At 38.5% G+C, this 24,927-nt stretch overlaps 1 long non-coding RNA gene across 1 annotated transcript; it reads right to left on the reverse strand.

Annotated features, from left to right (window-relative positions):
• Positions 1–5,153: 5,153 nt before the first annotated feature.
• LOC109380369 (uncharacterized) lies at positions 5,154–11,102 on the reverse strand. Its single transcript, XR_002123451.1, has 3 exons — positions 10,561–11,102; positions 7,502–7,567; positions 5,154–6,834 (listed from the first exon to the last, which is right to left on the reverse strand). It is a non-coding gene; the product is annotated as an uncharacterized LOC109380369 (long non-coding RNA).
• Between the last annotated feature and the right edge of the window lie 13,825 nt (positions 11,103–24,927).

The following is a 24,927-nucleotide window of genomic DNA, read 5'->3' on the forward strand; positions in this document are numbered from 1 at the left end:
GTGGGAGGAAGGTTTCTTATCGACATGAACACCCCTTCCAGCTCAACATAAAGAAATATGATGCCGTGTGTGTGTCTGTGACTCGGGGGCTCTGGTGGGGGTGGGGAGGGATTTGTAGGAACAAAGTGAGAAGGGAACCAAGTACTGGCTATTATTTTTCGGTGCTTCTCCCATGGTTCAAGAATTTAATAGAGAACATATTAATTCCACCAGCATTTATTTGGGGTGGGAGGGGGCTGTCAGTGGTGTTCAAGGCGCTGTGCACGCTGCTGAAGATACGAGTTTAGAAAGACAAAAGTGTCTCAGGAATTTGGGGATGAATAATCCCAGTGCTGAGGCGAGCCGTGGCTAACCTTTACTGAGTCGTAAATATGCCCATCGCGGTGTTGAAACACTTTATCTGCATTCTTTTGTTTAATCCTCGAAACTCTGTGCAGCAGGTACTATTGCGCTTTCTAATTTTACAGTTGAGGAAGCTGTGATTTATCTTAGGTCACATGCCTGGAAAATGGGGGCGCCAGGAGTAAAAAGCCTGATCGGTCCAACTTCATAGGATATCACCTCCTTGAAAAAAAGCTGAGCGCTTCCGGTCCTCTGCTTTGAGGCATGCGGACCACTTGCCCCGGGCCGAATCCATGTGTGTATTCTAGCGATTCCAGACGTCTTAATGAGGACTCATGGCTGGACTCTTGGAGATTAGGCTTCTAGGATCTCCATGCAGCCCATTGCCTTATCTGAAAAATGGACATAGCCATGATGCTCTCCACTGCCTTTTGGGAGAGATGAGTTTCAAACCGGCTTGTGGAATGAATGACTTTCTGGAAACGAGTTGCCATGTCATTCGAAGGCGGCCATGCCCCCCGGCAAGATCCCCAAGTGCATTGTCAGAACAGTAATTTCAATGTTATTGCTAGCACCTTGCGTGTTAGAGAAGTTGGATTCTAATTAGGAACCCGTTAGTGTTCGACGTAGGAACAAGGCACAGGGTGGGATTTAATGTCGTTTTGTTTGGTTGCAGTGATGCATGACCAAGAAACAGTGGTCATGGCGGGCAGTGCACACATTGGTGGAAGAATTGCAGAACATGCCGATATGCTTCTGGTTTAATAGAAAAAGAGTTAGTAGGCGTTTTAGGCATTTGGATGTGTGCTTTATTTTATGTCAATGAAAGGCCTGGATGCTTAGATATCAGATCCCATCTCTCATTCCTGGCTGCTTTCCTAAAAGTCAGTCCACCTTCTCCGCTGAGACAGACCTACAGATTTGTGAATAAAAGCAATGAAGGTGTGCTTCTCATAAGCAGCTTACAAAGGAAATCGCAAAGGATGGCCTCTAGGCCCAAATGCCCAAGGCTTAGGGAGCCTTGGAAAGGGAAACCAAGATGACTTAGGCGCTGGAGCACACCCAGGAATGTCATCGTCCAGTGTGTCCCCATCTGTACGTCATCCACACTCCTTCACCCTCAACAAAATGACCCCTAATCACACCTTGCGATCTAACTTCCTGTGTTGCTGCTTTTTCTGTCTCTTACCAGAAGGTCCAAGTTCTGATTTCCTCTCGATTTGGATCAAGACCCACGCTATCCCTTTGCCTGAGTGAGTCCGTCATCCCCAAGGCAGCGAGAACTTCCTCAGGCTTCACTTCAGTTCAGGTTACATCCTGAAACCCTGACCCTGAACATCTTGCCTTTGCGTCCCAGGCCACATTCCCTAGCCTCATAGAATCTCAATTCCCCTGTCTCATGAGGGCATGGCAGCATTGAAATTACATGAGATGACATGTGCAGGTCGCTTCCAGTAGGGTATTCTTTAAATGTGCTTTCTTTACTATTTGTAGATAGAGCTTATTGAGGCGCTTTTGGTCTCCATGTCCTGTATGAAGGAGATACAAAATTTTTATCTTCTCTACCATTTAGGATGTAAATTATTAAATTAGGCATTTAGTCAACACTTTGCAATTGCATGATATGGACGAATTAATTAGTAAATCCCTTCACAGACACATGCACAGTTTAAAGGGTGTGCCAATATGGGAAACAGAGTACAAGGTTGAAGTTTCTTTGACTTGAGGGAAGTTTCTTCACATTTCTTCTGCTTTCTGTGGTAACAATAATATGATTAATTAGTATGGAAATGTTTTAAAAGTTTCAGTGCATAATCAAAGTGAAATGCGTTCATTGGGAATGAGTCAAGTTTCAGAAGTGTGAAAGTATTTACTTTGAATGGCGTTACACCCCTCCTTACCCCACGGTGGATATTTATCATGGTGGACTGGAGTTAGCCAAGGGTTTGAAGGGCAGCCGAAAGAACTGAACAGTATTGGAAATGCAAACCCAAGTTGGTCACCTAGACAAGCTTAAGAACTTTAATTCTGGATATTTTTCTAGATTCTAGAAGAACAAAGGTCAGCGTAATTTATTATGGCAAGACCATCAACTTCTAATAAAAATAACTTGATTATGAGCATTTTTATGTCAAGTTTTTAGACATTTTTTCAAATGTCTAAAAGATTTTTAGGTTTTTACTTTGAACACACTCCCCCATTTTTCCTGGCAACATATTTCCATGTTTCCTTGAAAAGTCATTTAAGAGTATTTTAAGTAACATTTTAAAAACTCCCCTCTGTTTTTAAGGACGAACAAGAAAAAAATTTAAAAAAATCATTAAGTTGCTGAGGAGAAGTGAGGTTGCTTTCTGGCTCCTGTAAAAATTAGGGATTATGTTGAACAACAAAAACCAAATGGGAGAACTCAGTCTAAATTAGGCACAGCTATGTCAGTGGCCAAATTCCTGAGGGCGTCTCCCTTGGGATACCAATGAGGCAGCAGCAGGTCCAGCTACTGAACAGGGGGTTTTGGAACCCTTTGGCCATTTGCAACTAGTAAATAAGAAGCTATGGAGTGAGTGACAACTGGCTCATGCCAACCCTATCACACAACATGGGACATTTTTCTTAGCCCTGATGGGCCTCAGCCAAGCAAACAGGAGTGGGGTTACAAAACATTCTAGGGCTCTAAACCCTTATCCCCTTTTGCTTGTGCCGAAGCCCTTCCCACAATGCCTGTTCAAGGAAAAGCAAAATTTATACTCGCACAGCCTTAAAATGCTGACATTCCATGTTTACACGGATTGTTTACACAGAAAATTAATCAGTTACGGTTTTAAATTTTAATTAAAGAATGTTTTCCGGTGTTATTGCAAAACAGACAAAAGCCCATAAAATGTATATTTGACTGCTGTTGTGTGTTATCTTTGGATGGAGGCACAGTCTTGAGATCAATCATGCGTGATATTTTTGTGAACTTTTCTTTTAACAGAACAACCTTCACATAAATTAGGTTCATTAAAAAATATCCATCAAAATAAAAGTCATTCTTAGAACTGCAGGACAGAATTTCCTTTCCACTTAGCAACAAACTTCTTCCTCCTTGTTCTGCAAATAATAATATGGGGAGAAAAATAAGTAAGCCCTCAGTTGTGCAATAGGCTGCTATTTGCCAAGGAACCAGAAGTAACTTTGTAGGAAGTTACACATTTTACTCACATTTTGGTCAAGAAAAAATTATTGGTTTAATGAACATTGGTGAAAATAGTTTGGTTCCAGATGGTGCTGAAAGCTATGCATAATTTTAAGATTTGTCTTGTAATTTTCCATTTCTATTTCTTCTTTACCTTTATTTCCCTGACTACATAAGACACACATGAATCTGATATAAAAAGGGAGAAAAGATGTACATAAAAATCATAAGTTTTTAATAGTCTCTCTTAACAATTGTTAGCACATTTCTCTATTTTTTTTCAAAGCATATACTAAAATTATTTTATATGTATTTGCATAAAACCTTTATAAAGTGCCAAATAGCACATCAAATGTGCATGATCCTTGCCCACTGAGAGCTCAAAATCTAGTGCTAAAAGCGCTGGTAAGAATAGTTACCATGACACTACCTCAAATTAAAAGTATATATACTAGAAAATAAAATTTGCAGTATCTTGAAAGTAGATAGATTTATTGTAGAATAGTACCATTATAAAAAACAAAAATAAAGCATTATATGCTGTTACATATTGTTTTCTATTGTTTAATGACTTTATTTTTTTCATTCACCAATATATACTGAACTTTTCCCAGATAAGTGCATATTACACAATATTTAACCACAAGCTGGAATACTGTTAGATGAATCTCCTAGTTAGGGCCATTCCAATGGTTTTCAAGTATGTATTCTTTCAGCCACGCTTTAGTGAACTCATTTATATACTTCAGATATTTTGTTAAACTCTATTGCTTATGAAAGATCTTCAGGATAACTGTTAGAATTGGTAACTCAAATAACACATTTTATTTTTTATTAAATTTATTTACATTTTTGACAAAGTAATATATGCACATATTTTCATAAATAAATAACACTGACCAGCACATAATAAAAAATCTTGACTCAACACTTCTTATTATCCCATTCCCCTTCCCAGAAGCATCCACCCTCACATTTTTCTTTTTCCTCTGGATTTATCTAACATTACTAAATGAAATGTTTATACTGCTATTTTTTTTCAAACACCAAAAGTGGACAAAATATTATCTCACCAATCAGGTTTACAGATCATCAATGACCTACCCTGATCTATCCTCACTCCCACCGAATTTACACCTCCCAATCCATTTTGAAGCAAATCCCACACATTGTATTATTTCAGCCATAAATATTTCAGTAAGAATATTTAACAGATAAGAATGGTTTTAACATAACCATTACACAGTTATCATGTCTAAAGTAATTTTTAAAATAATACCTTAATATAATCAAATATTCAGGTAGTGTTCAAATTTATAATTATTTCCTGAATATCCTAGTTTCAAAATTTCTTAACCATTAAAAAAAATAAAATGTAATGCATTGAAAATGGTTGAGACTTCTCTCTCTCTCTCTCTGTCTCTCTCTCTCTCCTTTTTTTCCCCATGAAATTTGAGGATAAATCACTATGGTTTCCAGAAATATGGATTTTTCTGATTGCATACTTGTGATGAAGTTTAGCATGTTACTTTGTTCTCTGTATTTTCTGTAAATTAGAGATTAGATCTGGATTATTAACTAAATTCAAGTTCTCATTTCTCTCTCTCTCTCCTTCCCTCCCTCCCTCCCTCTCCTGGTCAACACTATTTTATAATAGATTTTCCATTCTGCCATCAGAAGCGACATACTATCTGAGTACCTATCCTTTTGTAATATTAGCTGCCAATAATGCTTACTACCTAGAATCATAAATTCATTATGGTGATATTCTGTTATTTTCTTATTCTTTTATTAGCTGGAATACCTCCATTAATAATTATTTCCCCTGATCTCATATTGGGTTATCTTGGTGCTATAGTTTTTATAGGAAAGGCAGTGTAAATATTTAATTCATCCTCTTCACTAACCAATTTTTAAATAATAAGATAGCCATCTAGTCGTTACAATAACTTCATGAAGCATCATTATGAAGTCAAAAATTCAAACGTATTTTATGTGCTTACATTTATTGCAGTTATTCTTAATGAGTCTCACATTTCTTCATCTTTTGCAAAAGGAATCTTTTGACATTGGCTCCCGAGTCACTTGGACCTGACTCGGGTAGTGTTCCATAGTTGCTTTATTATCTAATATGACAAGATGTCCTAGGATGGTCTTGTCTAGTGCCCATCCCTGTTGTGGAATCAGCCATTTCTCCAAGGAGAACTGGTTCCTTTAAGTGGACAATTATCGTTCAAGAACATAACGTGGGGGCTAGGAATGCTCATCGTTACTGGATTGATGGATGTTTCTAGGCCTTTTCAGTGACAAATGAAGAATATGTTTTTTAGGATTAAAAATACACATGAGTTTATACTACAAATTCAGCCTATAGAATTTTTAGTTAAACTCTTGTATTTTCCTTATATTGAGAGTTCTGATTCTCAAGGTCACTAAAAATGGTAGTACTAGAATGTCACTCGCTTATTTTCTTTATCCCCATTACTCCCAGACCTGTCTCAGAATAGCAATACCAACATGGCCACCAAAAATTATGATTAATAGAAAGGGTTAACACATCATTTTTAATGCAATTTTGATGCAGTTTTTGTCCTGAAGTTATACCCCACTGGTATGTACAAATCATTGTATTTTTAAGAAGATATTTTCTTTTTGGATTACTACATAATCTAGAAACATGTGTGAAATCTCTTTTTAAAAGATCTTCATACTTAACAATGTAGTAATTATAACTCCCAAAGATTTACTCAAAAACACATGCTAACAAACTATTTTCAACACAAATTTCCTATTTATGAGAGAAAAATTGAAGCAACATAATTGCCCAAAAATATGAAAGTAGATAATTAAATTGTGATAATTTATCTCTTACGGTGGTATGCATCTGTTAAAAAATTGTGGGGACAAACCACACGAACAAATACATGCAACAAATAGTGCCTTAAGGATAGAAATGTCACCTTTAAAAATGTCTCAAGGATCTAAACTAAATTCACTTTGAAACTTTATTACTGGACATGTACAAGCATGTCAAGTCCTCGATTAATAGATGAAATATTATCTCCTTTTTCAGTCTTAAATGTCTTCCAAAGCATTTCATAGACATGCAAAATAGTTGGTTGATATTTTGGGGAGTATCCGTGGAAGTAATTGAGCACGCTGGCTAAGAGTATTTTTTGCACTAATTAAATATTCCAAACTTCGATCAAGATTATTGTCACCTATTTAATGGCTCATTGAGTTTACAAGCTATGCAAGTTCTCTTTCTTCAGTAGAGTTAGGACATCCATTCTTGAAATGACAAATTAGGGAGCAGGCTAAAAAAGATAAAAGAACATCTGAAGATTATTCACATTTCAAATTTCTGACATGGACAATTCTGTTCATTGGTGAGATAAAGAATCTGATGAACTTGGAAGATTCACCTTTCTTCAAAGATCCCATTTCCCCTTTATTACACAACCTAGGGCATTGAAAAACAATGCTATGGGAATATTTCAGTGCACTTATAAGAGACATATGCAGAAAAATACCTTTAATATAGTTTTGAAATTTTATCTTCAATAGAAATTCTTAGCACATGTATTTAAAATGGTTAAAACAGGAAATTTTAAATATTAACTCTATCATTTTTTAATGTAATCTGTCCAGATTCAGTACTGGGACATGACTCTAGACAGCTGTGATGAAAGACGTGCAAGGGATCATACTTCTAGATTGGCGTGAATACTCAAGGCAGCTAAACCACCAATGTAGTTGATTTTGTTCCCTGAACTTGACTGGTCATTGGGCTGAATAGACCAGGAGGTGCTCTCATGAAGACACAGCCAGTTATATTTTTCTAGTGGATGCAAGCTATGCATTGAAACCTATTAACTAATATTTCAGATCGCTTGAATAGTATCCTGCCACTGAAGGGACAGTACATCCTGGAATCAACTCTATATGAAGAAGAAGGTGATTTCAGAGAGATAGCAATCATACCTGGGGTTTCTCATCTGCATCATGGTATCTCGGTTGTCCCTTCAGTTCAAACAGAAGAAATTGACTCTGATTAAATAAAGCAGAAAAGAAAGCCATGAAAGGGTATGAAATATATAGATGTTAGGGATAATATGAGAATGGAGCAAGAGGCAAAAAACACAGGGCACCTACTGAACTAATGAGTGCTGTAGCCTGGGTTGCTGGGACCGGGTTGGACTGGACTAGTTTCTTAGGATTTGTTTACAGTTTCTGAGTATGTGTGTGCAAGACTATCTCTATTAGTACTGCTGTAACTACTAAGAACAATATTGGTATATGACACACAATGAGATCCTGCTAGATGGAGGTAAGCAATTTATGAGCTTACACAAACTTAGGAATTAGTACTATGCCTATCTCCACCTAATACAAGAGGAAACTACAGCTTTGAGAGATGGACCTTCCACAAGATCCCATGGTTAGCAGGTGGCAGGATCCAAAACCCTATCTAGAGAAAGTCAGAGCTTATTCTTAACTTCTAAATAGCTCAAATCAACTTAAAATAATGGCATGTCTGGTTAGTTCGTACTATTTAAGGAAACACAGCCAGTGGAAGAAATAGATTTTCATTTTTAGTTTTTCTCCTCATCATTTCACTTTTCCTTCAGGCCTCCTATAAGCCTGTGTGAATATATGCCTATGCTTAAACACCCAATATATACAATTTTCAATTTCCACTTACTCGCACCCCACATACATTACCAAGGAAAAGAAGGAATTCTCTATCAGGAAAAGAGGAGAATTTTTCTAAGACATGTTTTCAAAGGATTAGTAAATCTCAGCTAAGACTATGTAATATGCTAGGTATAATGAATCAAAAGAAGCAGAATGTTACTCTTGCAATATGAAAATTATGAACATGGTTTTAAAAGAGAGAGACCCCTCAAAGACATCTTCATTTCCATAATATTGTCAAGACGTCCAACATCCTGCACTTGAAATGGGAAACAGATTCTGTAATGACTGTGACTTAATAATGATGGTGAAATGAAAATAGTGGAGGGAAAATTAACAGTGGTAAACCTGCTGTGAGAGTCATGGTCAAAATCAGGCATGCAAGATTTTGGGTAAAAGAATGCTGAGATTTGTAAATGGTGTTGGAATTTCTTGTAAGCAATAGGACTTCTTCCCTGTACTAATTGTAAATCAGTCTTCTATTATTTATATTTAGCTTCTGGTACACATAGCAAATGAAGGTACAAAGTGTTTCTCACTATAAATTATTTTTCTATTTCTAACCAAAAACCAAAGGGTGCAGGTTTCTGGGTAGGCAGGAATACAAATATATTGATTTCCTCTGAGGGGAGATCTATAAAAAAACCTTCCTGTGTTTTTGTTTTTATTTGCTCTCCATATAGACCATTCGGTGGGATAAGATGTGACCAATATGAAGAATATAAACAATTATCTCCATTATATTTGGTTGAAAATATCATTTCCGTTCATCACCCACTGACAGCCCAAATTAATATGGAAGAGGCTTAACTCCAAAATAAAAGTTTATTTGCATCCGAATCTCACTCAAAATAAATACATACCTTCTATTTACGTAACATGCAAACTGGAATCATTTAAACAAGGAAAAGAGGAGAACTGCTAAAAATAATGTTTTGAAAAGTTTTCAGGGAAGCCTGGTCACAGCCTTTCGGGAACACTTTGAACCACAGCTCAAATCCGTGAGAGCAGAGTCACGCCACACAAAGACTCCTAATCAGGTGGGCTTTGTTCTGCGGCTCTTATTATAACTAGAAGTTCATTTCCAATACCTGCCCATATTCTTCTATTCATATGTAAATTGGATTAGAGCTGTTATTTTTTCTCCCCCACAATCCGCTTTTAAAGTAATAATAACGTGTGAAAGACCGCCATGAGAGGTAGGGGCTGATGGACAATGGCAGGTTCTGGCTTTGCCCCAAGCCCACCGAGGCCAACGTGAAGGAGAGAGGATGTCTCCCTTCCCCTCAGGGGCTCATTGGAGCATTAAGGGGTTATCACTGAAGCAGTTATGGGCCATCGACATTTCTACTGATATGACATTTGGATTCCAATGGCCATTTTATGGCTCTCTTTATAGCTGTGATCACAGTGGAGGTGTGCAGATGGCCCCACTGCCTGTCAGGAGAGAGAAGGTTGTTGGTCAGCAGAGGACAGGAAATCACACCTCCTGGGGTTGTCCCCTGGCTTTGCCAGTCACCTGCTGGATGCCTGGACTAAGTCACATAAGATTCCGGGGGGCCTCCCTTGCGTCTGCGTGCAGATTAATTGCTTGTGGCAAATGTTGCGTGAACATTTCAAGGGCAATTGAGTCCTGTGTGCTTTCCCACTTGCTCCTCTTTTTAAATTCTCCTCCTTTTTTTTTTTAAGGGCATGTATTGCCAACTTAATGTGCAATTAAGTTGTGTGCATACCCCAAGTTAAGGAGGGCACCTCAACTCACTTTAAAACCATCCATTATACACATATCCGTGATATGTGATATCTCAGGGGATGAACCCAATTCCACTTTGATGGAGTCATTTTACATGGACACTTCTCCCTATGTTTACAAGAGCACTATGGTTATTATTAGTTTAAGACAAACAGGACATTTCATTCTTATGTGCCTTGGTTTCTCAATCTATTTAAAGAATTAGGAAATAATGCACATTTACGGAGCATCTCAGTTTGTTAAAGAAGTAAAAAAGGTTAATGCAATTTCAAATTTTTAAATACAGAATATCAACAGCTCTTGCATATACTGTGCCCCGCGTTGTGTGCGCCATTTAAAATGGTAGTTTTTAAGTATATTTATTAAAGTATTTGGACGAGCTTGTTTTCTCTCAGGGAGGTGGCTTTGAATCCAAGAGGGCCAGCTGGGATCAGACAATCATAGCTTGAAATCCCAGTTTTGTCAACTAAAGACTTTGATTTTAAGAAAATTACTCTCCCCTAAGCGTTAGTTTTCTCCTTTCAATGAAAGAAATGCAGAAAACAAACAAACAAACAAAAAACCCAAAAAACAGACAGCAGCAGAAACTTACCTTGTAGGACAGGTGTACAGATTAAATTCCATAATATGTGAAACACCCAGCCTCCATCAGGAGCTCTGAAAACAGTGACAGCCGTTATTCACAACTTCTCAAAAGTTCTCTTTCATTTCAGGAATACCGTGTGCTTTGAACCATTTAGAATCAGATTGAATAAATACTGAAAGTATTCAGGGAAATTAACTAGGCTACCTGACACAGGTTGGCCAATAAAATAAATGTATATTTCAACTTTTCAACCATATTGCTGGACTTATTGCAGGCAGAGGTGGTGGTTATGATGCGTTTGCCCTGCTTCCTACAGAAACCCTATAGAAACCCACAAAGGCGGAATAATCCTCCTTCCACCGAAAGTCCTTCCATTAGCACTCTGTGGAGTCCATCTGTCCGTTCGCTCATCCGCCTCGCCTCACTCCATCTTCCCTAGCTTCCCCTTTGGTACCCTTTATATAATCATTTGCATAGTGTCAAATTTAACAAGTGACGTTAGAGATAATAAATCCCACCACTGCGATTTCTGTTTGAAAACCGTGACACAGTGTGGCGAAAGCGCCAAACAATCTGGGGTTGGCTCCTGTTCGCAGGGTTTGTGTGTGTGTGTGTGTGTGTGTGTGTGTGTGTGTGTGTGTGTGTGTGTGTGTTTGCTTCGCATATTTTACTGTCAGTTTCTTGACATTTCTGTCAGCTTAGAACTGGAGGGCATAGGTGCTATCGGCAGGGCTCGCCACATTTTTATTCTCCATTGCATTTTCAGAGACTCTGAAAAAATAAACGGGGAGCGGTGGATGGGGGGGACTGAGCAAGTACTCGGAAGAGAGGTGATGGTGCGAAAGGCAGAGAAGTGTGAGGGAAGGTTCCGAGAGTCAGAACATGCAGGCTTTACCCTGGCAGCTGGCGCTCACCAGGCAAGGGATTGTACGCTGTCCCCCAACCCCCCACACGCTCCCCCAAAATCCATACGCAGAAATGCTGCGATTTCCTGAGATAGACATGCCATCTTCTCATTTCGTCATTATGCAAAAAGCAGGTAGAAGGCAAATAGACGAACCTGTTTGCAGAAGAAATCTTTTTATTTTATTGTTTTTCCTGAGAAATTGTAGGAGAAGGTGTCTGCACAAAATGGCTATTGTTTGTCCTCTGACATCACCCCTGGCTCTAATCACCTTTCTGGTTTTCTGCCCTTTAGAATTAGGAGATTTTATTTAAGTTTTTAATTCATGGAAATATATATACAGAGTGACATTTCAAGAAGTGTTAATGTTGAAAGTACCTTTTCTCACCACTGCCCTGCTTTTATAAACAAAGGGCAAGCAAACAAACATCTATCTCAATTTTGACCCCCAGCAATACTTAAATAACAATAATAATAATGGCAACAATAATAACTATGCATATAGTATATGTAGTTCAGGACCATCTTCCCAAGGAATCCCTGGTAAAAATTTTAAATTTTTCTAAGACTGTATTTCCCAAACTATTCATGAAGGAAAACAATTGTTTTTTTATTAAGTAAATTTGGATAATGTACGTTCCCAAACTTAATCTAAAATGGATCCTCTTATATCCTGTCAGGACACGTATATTAATACGGGAGGGGTCGGGGGGTAGAGTGCTCTAGGGCCAATAGTGCATAATTTGAGCAACATAGCTCTAGTAGCCAGTGTATCATTTTTTTGAGCACGTTAATTGTAGTAGGCTTTATTTAGTGTATCCGATGACTTGCTTTCATTGCAAAGGAAGTTCAAATATTTCACAATTTCAGAGAAGGCCAAAAGTTACATTCCAAACTATTTCCAGAGTATGCTGATGTTCCCTTGGATATTAGAACAAAAACAAAAACATTTAGGAAGGCTTTTAAAATAGAGGGATGAATATAAAAATAAATAAAATAGTTTTTGATAGCCTGCCTAGATGTCCATGCTGCCATTTAAATAATGTCAGACGTGAATATGGTTGGAAGAGTCAGACGGGACAAATATCTGGCTGAACACCTGCAGACATATTAGCAGGGCAATTGAGTCAAAAGGATCATATTTTCACAAATTTGACAGATGTCCCAAACTGCCTCCCAAGCTGGTCCTGTTGATTTATACTTCCACAAAGAACTTTTTTTTATGTATATTGTTCTTTTTTGTTAATTTGCCCTTTCGTATCATTTCTTCATTTCTTTGTTGGGCTCTAGATGAAGCTTAGTTGATATTTTGAAAGGATTTTATCAAATTTATAAATTAGTTGGGAAACTTGACATCATATAATACTGAACCTGACACTAAAAGAGCCCCACCAAGTTTTCTTTTTCACCTTAGTGAAGTTGTAGTTTCTTTTAAATGGTCATCAGTGTTTCTGGGTAAGGTGTCTGGGCATTTTATAAATATTGCCTTGTTATTTTAGATCAGGGTTTGCCTGTTTTTTAAAATAAAACTTACTGGAACACAGCCATACCTGTTTAGTTACATACCATCTATGGCTGCTTCGAGTTAAGTAATTGCCACACAGACCACGTGACCTGCAAAGCTTAAATTATTTACCATCAGGCCCTTTACCGAAAAAGTTTGCTGAGTCCTGCTTTAGAGCATTTGTTTCCTTCCATTATATTTTTAATATTTACTTCTATATAGAAAAATGATCATTTTATCATTAATTTTGCAACTGACGCATTACTAAAATCTCTTATTTGTAATAATTTCTGATGATTCCCCTGAGATTTTTAGGTATTTAAGAGATCATATAAAAATAACTATAATTTTATATTCATATCCCCATTATATTTATGTGCTTTTTTTATTTATCTAGTTATACTGACATATATTATATATATATATATATACTGTAATTTTATAGACATGTATATTATATATAATTTTATAAATATTTATATCATATAATGTATGTATGTGTTTTCTTTATGTATATATATATTGATATATTTATTTCTTTATATATAATTTATAGATTACATAACTTAGTTCTATTTTATTAAAATAAAATTTAACCAAAAATGGATGTTGAATGTAGTCAAATGTTTTCCCATATTCATTGAGATATTAAAAAATAAGGGTCTTTGACCTTTGAAGATGATGTATTTTATGAATAGATTTTTCTATTTTGAAGGCCTGGGGATGAACCTCACTTGGCTAGAATATTCTATTTAATACTTAGCCGATTTTTATTTGCTAGTGATTTATTAACATTTGCATCATAATATTGAAAAATATATCTATAGTTCTCCAGTCTTGTGGTCTGTAAGTTTAGGGTATTAACGTTATGTTGGGCCTATAAAAATAATTTGGATGTTTTCCCTTTTTCCCATGCCTTGGGTTGGTTCAGAGCATCAGAACTGTTTTTTTTCCTTGAATGGTTAAAGAATGTTCTTATGAATCCATTTGGACATGGGGGTTTACTGGGCAATATTACTTTAATACATCTGTCAATTTTCTTCATCACTGATGGACAACAAGCTCTGTATTGTTAGGAAGAAATTTGGTATCTTATTTTTATTGAAAATAACATCTTTACTATCCATTTCATTCAGACCCTCAATTTTATTTGTGTAGAAGAATTGCAAAATACAGATTTTTTTCCAGATCTTTAAGGATTTACAGAACTTACTTTCTATGTATCCTTGGCACTATTACTTGACATACTTAAGGAAAATAAGGGTGAATATCAAAAAAGAAGAGAACATGTGATCAAAGAAACAGTGGCAATATCCCAGGAGAATTTACTGGATATTATTTCCCGGCTCATAGCTGCCTAAAAAAGAAAATGACCAAAAATAAAATTGGAAATCAGTGGGTCCCTAGATAAAGAAAAGAATGAAATCTATGTCATAGAAATGATACAAAAATAGAAGTTATAAATGAGAAGGTAACAAGGCATCTTTCAAAAAACTAAAAAGGCAATTCGATACTTAAAAATAACCAGATTGTACAAAGAATATCTTGAGACAGTTATAAAGCAAACCATAATATGGCATGATTATGAAGATGTTATGCAGAAGGAATTGAAGCAAAGAGAAGATGATCAGCCTGGAAGTTGGGGGCATTCTTTGATTTGCCTGGGCTTCTTGAAAGGGAGCCAGTAGGAAAGAAAATGTAACTGTACTACCCTGTTGGTTCTGCAATAGATGATAGTTCTGCAGTTATAATGTGTACTAGGTTTTCCAATTTTAGAATCAACCTACAGACAACACTTGAAAGATTTCAGTATAGTCTAAAAGAGATTGATCTGTGCTGAAATGTAGAGTGGAGAGGGGGTAGGACATTGGGGAGGAACATGGGAAGAAAAGGTAGGGGCTGCACAATTTTACACAGAGAAGAGCAAAGAGCAAATAATTTGTTAAGAAATTATTATTTCTTAACAAATAATAGAACATGAAATAGACTTTTCATAAACATCATTTAATATTTGAAAATCACCAACAGCGATACTAAAAATAACACTTTGATCTGCCTGTCAAATGTTGATGGGGTTGGGAAGCAGGATATTTTAAGCAGGTTTAGCCTTCTCTCCTAGTGAGAGTCAATCATTAATGTCTAAAATTGGCAAGCCAACTATTTCTCTGAATATCCATTAGAGTTGGGGGACATAGCACTAGAAGGGCTAAGAACAGACAAGGGTTAACACGGCTGCCTCTGAACGGAGGACTCTGTGGGAGAAGTTACTTTGGAAGAAAGAGTATGAGCCCGCCCATTAGAGTTGATGTTTTATTCATTTATTTTTTCCTGTCGTGTTCATATTTTACTGCAGTGAAAGACCACATTCGCTTGGAGAGCTTTGAAAAAGCACAGCCATGTTGGTTTCCCTCCTGGAGATGCTGGTGGAGCAAATCTCATTATTTAAGATTCTTGGGCTCTTCCCCTAGATTATTATTTAAAAGAGTTTCAAGGGATCCTTAGGCACATTCAGGTTGGGAACCACTATTGAACTGCTCGTTTCCTTTTTCCTAGCCAACTTGGGGCCAAATGAGCTCTTCAACTTGAATAGATATGTGAGACTTCACAACAACCTCTGTATCTTTTCCCCTTGACTTTGGTCTTTTCACGTCACTTGGCTATCTTTTGGTCCAGGTTTTTCTTTTTGAAGTGAATTGAGAAATACATGCATAAAATTCATGGACTTTCTAAACAAGTGGTTTAGATAAGATTAGTTTTTATGCTACTTGTGCAATGCAAGAAGATCTGCTTTGCTACCTGGGAAGCAGGGGTTTGGCTTGTGCAAACCCATTTTACTGATTTCGCCAGGGCTGTGAAGGACCGTAGTGCGCATATGGCAAGTTGGCTCTATGCCCAAGTACAGCGGTATGTGAACGTGACCTTGTCCACCCAGAGCTATGTATTTGTGTTACATACACCTTGCAAAGAACAAAAGTCTTTAATCACGTGGAAGAGAGGCAATGTTCTAAGGAGACTCTCAGTGAGAATGCTGTTGTGGGTACACAAGAAACAGCACTTGTGGTTATTATGGTGTTAAATGTTCTGGGGGAGAGAAAATGTCATGCTTTGGAATTTTTGGTGACACAGATAATGTCTGCTTTTGATATCGTGGACAATTTAAAAAATCTAGATGTTGAGAGGTTGCGTGTCAGGAGGCTCTCACTTCAGTGGACTCTCAGAAGTGAGTTAGCAAACAATTCAAGTAACTGGGAAGAGCGATGGTCGACATTGCTGGCCATGGTTTCAGAATTTTTTTTCCCCTCTTGATCTTCAAAACCAAGCTCTTTTTAATTAGCATGTTTACAAGGTATAAGGGGAAACAGAGCTGGTTATCAAGAATTCACCTTGATGTAGGCTGGTGTAACCACAAAGGTCATTCTTTCTTTCTCTCTGAAAAGGCGTTGGAGGCAAAAGGCAGGGAGGGGGTGATAAGGAGGCTTTCAAGTCCTGACAAAAAGCTGCATGGTCAGCAGACTCAGACAAGTGAACCATTCTGGAATCACTGATCTTCCCCTGGACATCACATGGGGGCCACTGAATTTGAACGATGACCCGAGCCTTCTGTGGCCCATTAGCCGCAAGTCCCCCCAGGCAGGTGCCTTCTGAAGTATGAAGAAAGAAATGAAGAACGAAAAGTTTGTTGTATGTCTTGTTTGTGTTATAGCTCTAGCTGAGACAAAGTGAGTTTTGTGGAGTCCTATCCTTTCTTTCCGAGTGAGCTTGGAATTGGATATTAAAGAAGAAAAACAAAGAGATATTTGTCTTAAAGCTTAGAGCACGGAACAAAACAGAGTGTAGGAGGGCAGTTAACCCTCCTCATGGGCTTCCAGATAGCTGTTGCTATGCTTTCTACACATACTACACACTCATGGAAAACACAGAAAACAACATAATATTTGCGCTCACATGTATAGGGAGATATTGACTGTGTGTGTTATACACTTCAATGTAGTTATTTTACAAAGAAGGACAAAGTTCATGGATTGGCTACTTTAATTTAAAGACATGCTTTCTTTCTGCATACATCAAAGTAACAAGATCCACATTTTTGAAAAAGCAACACTAGGGCAAAATAGAGATTATTTCTCTTCCTAGGGTGCGTGGGCGAGGGGGGTTGGTGCCCTTTTTTCCAGGTTATATAATTAACAAAATTAATAGTGGTGGGAGAATTCTGGAGGGTATTATGCATTTAGGAAGATTTCTAAAATTTTTAAATGTTTGAAATAAAACAAAATAGTCGTGATATGCATAGACTGCAAAACAACTCTTACTCTACCAAAACGACCTTCCCTTACCCTTGTTTCTTTCCATATATGCCCAAATAGAAAAAAGGAATGTAAAGACTTTTCTGTTATTTGGGCTACTAAAGGCTAAAAAACTCTAGGAGAATTTAGATAAAGCGTATATTCTCATCCTCTCATTTTCTGGAGTGTGGAGTGAGTCTCTAGCAGTGTTAGAAGTGGGAATAATGTGCAAAATACACTGTGCACCCTCCTCATTATCATTTAGTTGGGGATACCAGCATTTTCGGAAATCAACCATTTTTGCAAAAGAATAAGCCAGATGTGGATGTGTGTTATTTTTTTCACATCTATGGGGCAAAAGCAGCTTTCAATAATAATAATAATAATAATAATAATATAATAATAATAATAATAATAATAATAATAATAATAATAATACAATGCAATCCTATCGCCTTGAATTGCCTTTGCTGGAAGTCACCTCTTCTCCCTTCCAAGGAGATATTTTTGTCTATCACTTGTTGAGAGCAATAAATGCAGTTTTTCTGTCATTGCAACTTTTTCCCACTCCTCACTTGAAAACCCTAAAGCTTACTATTTCCAGGAATGTCTTCCCCTCCTCCCCAGATGTTGCCCTGCCCCTCACCCCATTAAGCTATGGGGACATCACAGACCATTCAGTGAAGTTTAAAAGTGACGGCAAGATATTACATGGACAGCCTTTGTGAACTTTCTTCTACAGCTCCCTTAAGTCATATGAGACTATCCAGTCAAGGATACTCTGAGAACAATAATCGAAGCCCTCTTTTCTTCTTTGTCCCACTGCTTTTTCAATGAGGAGAAGTCGGGGTTATGATGTATGAGTTCCCGCCATACGTTGGCTGCACGTTTCAGCAGCTGTGACCCAAACAGGTTGCTTGTTCTTCACCAGGTCAGTCAGAACTGCGAGTTCACTGACAGCTACGGAACCTAAAAGCTTGAAGTTGCTTTGCCTGTGGCCATTTAAAAGGTCTTGGCTCAGTCATGAGAGCAACTATCTACTGACCATTCCCTCATCTGCCTGGCACTCGACTCAGAGCTCTCCTACATTTTCTGTGTAATCTTTTCAACAACATGACACAAAGGTATAAGTAAAAAAGTGGTAATGACTCTTTATAGGTAAGAAATGGTAGATCAATGTGGATGACCACCCTACTTTGCACATCGTTGAAAGGATTACAAAGAAAATGGAGGAAAGCTGTGAGTCCAGTACATTTGGCTGTGTCATTCCAGCCAGAATAGGCATCAAGATTGCATTCATTTTCTATTGCTGCTCTAGCACAGACCACTACAAAGTTAGCAGCTTAAGTGACCCCCACTTCTGACCTCAGGTCTGCAGATCAGAAACCTGGCCAGGGCTCACCTGGATTCTCCGCTCAGGGTCCAACAAGGGCTGAAATCAAGGTGTCAGCTGGGGCCTTGTTCTTCCCTAGGGCTCAGGACCTTCTGTGCTTCTTCAGGCTGTTGACAGAGTTCAATTCATTGTGGCTGTAGGACTCATGGTGACGTTTCTTTAAAGCCAACAGGCAGCTTCTGCTGATGCTCCTTGTCTTCTAAAGGGTGCATTAAACTCTCCATTTGAGGAGACCCCGAGTCAGCTGATTAGGGACCTTAATTACACCTGCAAAATCTTTTACTTTATAATGTAATATAATCATAGGAATGACATCCCCTCACAGTCACTGATCCTGCCCACAATTAAGTGGACAGAGATTCTAAGGAGCATGTACAGGCAGGGTGTGAGATATTGAGGCCATCTTAGAATTCTGCCTACCACCAAGGGCATTATCACTTTTTTTCCCCCATTGGCAGCAATGTGGACATTATCTGGCAGAGTTGCAAATAGTTTTCACCTTAAAAATATATAATAGGATATAATTCAGTTTTCCAAAAACAAATTTAAAATGTTAGCTTTATTAAAGATATTTTATTTATATGTTATTTTCATTTGCATCTTGCCTATTAATTTTATAGATATTTTAAATATTTTTTTAAAACAGCTTTTTCAGAAGATATGTGAAAAGTAATTTTAATTAATTGAAATTTTTTATACTTTCTTGATTTGCATTCTTTGGGAGAGGTCCTCTGCCATGCACCCCGAGCATCCCTGAATGTCTTTGCTGAATGTGCCAAACCCAAGGCCTTACTAGCCTCATCCTGACATGGTTCATGTAACCAATTAAATAGGTTAAGGTGAGCAGAGCATGACTACCCTGAGACTGCTCAGACCTCTAGGGTAAAAACTGAGGTAATGGAGCCCCTTTTCATATATTATTTCCCAGTTGGCTACACTTCAAATCAAAGACAGACTTAATAAGTGGGCAAAAGACGTTATATTTAATAAGTGGGCAAAAGACATTAAGAGTCAGTTGACAAAAGAGCCATGATTCCTCGTCTGGGAATATGCGAGGCTTATGAAGACAACTAACTTCACAACATCACATCCCATTAAAATGTGGTCCATCAAGGTGTGGGTTAGGAATTCGGGAGTCTGGCATCATTGAGACCCAGCAAGGCCTTAGCCTTCTGAGGAGTTGATGAACCCACTGACCTGAGACGTAGAGGAGGACATGGAAGTGCTAGTGAACCTGAAGATGCGTCTCTTCATCTCATCAAATAAGTCTCTTTAAAAAAGGGGTGGGTGGGGGCAGCCAGTTAGCTCAGGTGGTTAGAGCACAGGCTCATAACACCAAGGTTTCTGGTTCCATCCCCACACGTTCCACCAAACTGCCCCTCCACAACTAGGTTGAAACAACTACTTCACTTGGAGCTGATGGGTCCTGGAAAAACACACTGTTCCCCAATAAAATTAAAAAAGAAAAAAAGTTGTTACATTAGATAGCAAAAGAGCAAATGTATCCAGAGAAAAGAACATTTGATGTTATCTCTGTCATAGTCCACAAACTTGATGACATAACTTAATCCTGTTTTGAACTATTTATACCTTTGAAATTATTGCCATAAAGCAAAGGAGAGAAAGAACATGACAAAATGAGACAAGTGGTAGAGTTCTAAAAAAACCAAACTAAGGAATAATATAGAAACAAACAAAAAGAAACATTAAGTTTGAAAATTGGTTTCTCCTCCCTGTCGTTGAGATTTCAGATACTTTGCCAATACGTCACTTAAATATTTTTGCCTTCAAGGCAGTGATTTTCCCAGAGCCATACAATGCTGAGGAGTTTGGTATCCGAATGGCAAATATGTTTGCAGGAATTTAAACGGACCATAATTTGAGGAAGATAACAAAGTCAACTGCAAATAAAAATCACACTCCTCAAACTTCTTCCACACACATATACAATCACCATGGGGTTAAAAAGGAAAAAAATCCCCTTTCCCACAAAGACAGCCACCCTCCCAAGGTCCCTTTCCCAATCAAGTTAAGAAACAAAGCCCTCTTGGGTAAATCACTGCAATGCTAATGAAATCCAGACAGGCGACTTGAAACTTGAAACAGAAAAAAACAAAATTATCCAATGGAAATCATTCATTAGCAGTCCCTGGTTCATTGAAACTAACAAAATGTGGAAGAAACATGACCTGAATGTGTCATGAATGATAATGATCTGATGCCTATGCTGTGCTTTCTACCCAGATGGATCCAAAACACTTTTCTGAGTTTCCTAAGGGGTGGGAAATAGGCAGTTGACCATTACTACAAATTAATAACTTCTGGGATAAGCAACAGCATAGGTTAACATTGAGATTCCATTGTTATGACTCAAGGGTTTTAAGAAACTCAACATGACTATAGCTGCAACCTACGTCCACTAGAGGAGCCAAATCAAGAAAATGTCCTACAAGCAATCCATGTTGACACCAGACCTTACACTTGCCTTTAGAACCAAGCATAGAAATAATGAAGAATTCCTTTTCTCTCTAGCAGGATAATGTTGACTTATTGTTTTCATCTCTTAAGCACTCTCACCAGAATTGCACTTGCAAGGGCTAAGCCACCCCAGAGTGAATCAAGTAATAATTCCATGCGTTTCCCTGTTGTGTATAAATTCCATGCGACAGTGGTCTGCTCCTACCTTGCCATCTCAAACACACACACACACACGCGCGCGCGCGCACACACACACACACACATGCACACACACATATACACACGTACACACATGTACACACACATGCATACACACACACACAGCCCTTTATCATGGAGCTCAGAGAGGGGTGCAAGCTTGAAAAAGTTACTGGATGAATGACAGAGTGGAGAAAGAAGGACTGGCTGAGGAGTTAGAAGGAAGCCTCTGTGAATCTTTCTTTTGATTGACTCCTTCCCTCAACTGACTTTGCTTAGTCAGCATCTATCCAACCCTCTTTTGAAAACATTCACCAATTGCCATCTGAAAAATACTTCACCCACTTTAGATGGAGTCTGATGACGGTGTTAATCAGGCACCCTGCCCTCCCCTAGCCCCTGGGCAGCTACATCTAAATTAGGCCAACTGGACATTCTTTGGAATCTGAGCTGTAAATAAAGGGGCAGAGAGATTAAAACTGTCTAAAGTCATTTATTCTATCTCTGAATAGAACTCTCATGAGCTCGCTCCATCACTTATAAAACTGCAGTAAAAAAATCCACTTCAGGCTTCCATTCCAATAGACATTTGTTTTAAGTAGACCTTTTCATTGAAGTATAACACATATACAGAAAGTGCACAAATCATCAACATAGAATTTGATGAAATTTTACAAGCAAACCTGTATCCTGTGTATCCACCATTCAGAATAAGATATCAAACTTAGCTACTGAGAGGGAAAACCACTTACCAGTAGCCTTGGCATTATCTAGGAGCTTATTAGAAATGCGGGTTCTAAGGTCACACCCAGACCTAGTATGTTGAAATCTACACTTCAACGAGATTGTTGTACACTGAAGTTTGAGAAGCATGGATATAGAACACAACCAACTCTGTAGAAATCTATTAATCTATTCAGTAATGACGCCCTCAAAAATAAATACTTTCTGACTAACCCTAGATTAGTTTTGCCTGTTCTTGAACTTTCTATAAATTGAGTCACCTTTAGGGGTTTGGCTCATTTTGCTCAGTATTGGAGATACGTTGATGCTATTGCATATATCAGCTTGCTCTCATAATTTTTTAATTGCTGAATGCTCACTAAGTATTTTATCTATACCATGGTTGATAATATTTGGGTTATTTTCATTTGGGTTATTTTCATTTTCATATGTAATGTTGACATGGTTATGGCCTTTGGAGAACACATTTAGATATTTCTGTTGGGTGAAATTTTAAGATTAGAGTTACAAGGTCATGGAGGATATGTGTGTCTGGTCATCATAGATACTGAAAAAACATTTCCCAAAGTGGTGGTCCCAATTTATCTTCAGAGTGCAAGAACTCTAGGTGTGCTGCCATACATTAGTTGTCCTCACCAAACACAGAATCTCTTACCAGGAACTTCCCTCCACTCACATGATACTTTGACTATAAAATCAAGTGAATGCTGATACAAAATAATCAATGGCCAGTGTCACCTGCCGAGGTAATCCCAGCAAACATATAATTTTGCCTTGACTTCTTGGATATCAACTCCTTTGGTCAAATCTTTATTACGCACCCTCAGTATATCAGATATTTAAGAAGCTACTGGGGTGATTATTCTTTCCTGTAGACCCTATGACATCAAGAGGGACATCTGTGACATGGAAAAGAGGAAGGGGCACTTCTCCTCCTCCTTAGAGGAGAGGTGATGTGGAACACTAAAGGCTCAGCCATGCATTTTCACATCCTGCAAGGAAGAAAATGAAAATGGCATGGTTTCTTTCCTCCAGTGCGTATCGATTTGGGAAAGACATATTTTATTGTGGCCGATGGTATAGAAAATAGGTTTATTGAACACCTTTTCATGCAAGGTACTTTATGAAATGTTATTTAATTTAATTTGATATCAAAACTGATGAGCTGTGTAGCCTTATTGCTATGTTACAAGTGAGGTGACTGGGGTGCAGAAAAAGTTAAATAAACAATATGGCCCCAATCACACAGCTAGTAGAGATCCACAGAACTTGAAGGGCATGGCCTTCCCATCTCATCACACTTCCTCTTCCTGTTGGGCTATTTCCTTAACTAGATTGAAACCTTTGACCTGAGATACAGGGCATTCCACACCCACTGTGGTCCACTCCCCATCGTCCAGCAAAACTCTCCCATCAGCCCATCCACCACAACAACTGAAGGGCAGCGAGAGGCCAGAAGGGTCAGCAGAGATCAGAGCAGGGTCTGTGGGACCGGAGAGCTGCAGAGAAAGCCTATACGCGGTAGTCCGATCCCCTGTGTGGTTTGTTGTGTGTGTGAACATATTTCTTAGTTTTTCTCGCTCCATCTTCAAGGCCTTTGCCTTCTTTCCAGGTTTCATCATTTGGTTTGCTTGTGGGGAAAAAAAGGTTCATTTCATTAGCTTTATTCACCTGGAAGCCCCAGGACAAAACATCTTTTGTTCCATAAGGAATTAAGTAAAGACCATAAGAGCTTTTAAACTTTAGAACGTCTTGGAACACTGGTTTTAATAATTATGTCCTGGGTGAATAATGAACACAGCTGGACTACACCAGACCATATTTCATAAATAGTCCTATTGTAGTTTTCACTGTCTTTGTATAAAAATAAATCATAATCTGGAGTGTGAAATAGTGAGAGGAGGGGATTAGGGTGAAAACTATGTGGGCTTTGGCCACCAGGTCATCACCCGTGTGCCAGGCCTGCCTTTGCTTGCTGGGGGATCTCAGGCAAGTCACCCAAGGCATTCTCATCTCAGTGTCTGCACCTCTGCATATGTTAGGGGGCTACAGGGACATGGGGCGAGCCCCCAAAGAGGATATGGGTATAAAAATACTATGCTGGAGTTTCTCCATCTTTTTAAATCAAACATTCCTTCAGATAAGCACCTGTAGTGTTAAGACACTCTACAAGCCTGTCAAAGTTTGTCCAGGAGCCGGCCATCTCCAGGTATGCGTCAGGCAAAACAGGCAGCACAGAGAACCCAGTAGCTGGTGAGAAATAGCTCAGGGGGACCTGAGATGGATGGTGTTTAGGAGGCCAACATGAGGATACAAAGCCATGCCAGTCCTATGAGACGAGGAAAGGCTGTGCAAGTTACCAAACCCCAAATTCAGGAACAGGGAACCTAAGTCAAAAGCCTAATCGATGAAGGAATTTAAATGGGAACTCTGTGGGCTGGGGAACCAGACAGAAGTGGCCTCCTCTCTCAGACTGAATTCAGAAAACCAAGCAGCAGACCCAGGGTGAGGAGCAAAACAGTGACATGGAAGAGTGTGTGGAGCCAAAAGCTGAACCTCTATGTGCATTCCCCAGAGTCATCTGGAATTAGTACAGTCCTCTTCTAAGTTATTTTCAGAAACCTGCCATGTTCTCTTGTGAGCTGTCTTCCCCAAGCCAACATTCATAGTTTCCTGAACTTGACTTCATCTTTTTGCTTTTTTTTTTTTTTTTTTTAGCTAAGTCATCCTGCCACTTGTTGTCAGCTCAGCGGCAACTCAGCTCGGGCTGGGAATCAAACCGCTGTTGCTCAGAGCTTGCCCTCTTTAGTGAGTTCTTAACCAATTGAGCCACTCAGCCGGCCCCATCGTACAGCTTTTGAGTGGCCAT

Source organism: Hipposideros armiger, unplaced genomic scaffold (assembly GCF_001890085.2).
Source record: "Hipposideros armiger isolate ML-2016 unplaced genomic scaffold, ASM189008v1 scaffold_35, whole genome shotgun sequence".
Taxonomy (NCBI): Eukaryota; Metazoa; Chordata; class Mammalia; order Chiroptera; family Hipposideridae; genus Hipposideros; species Hipposideros armiger.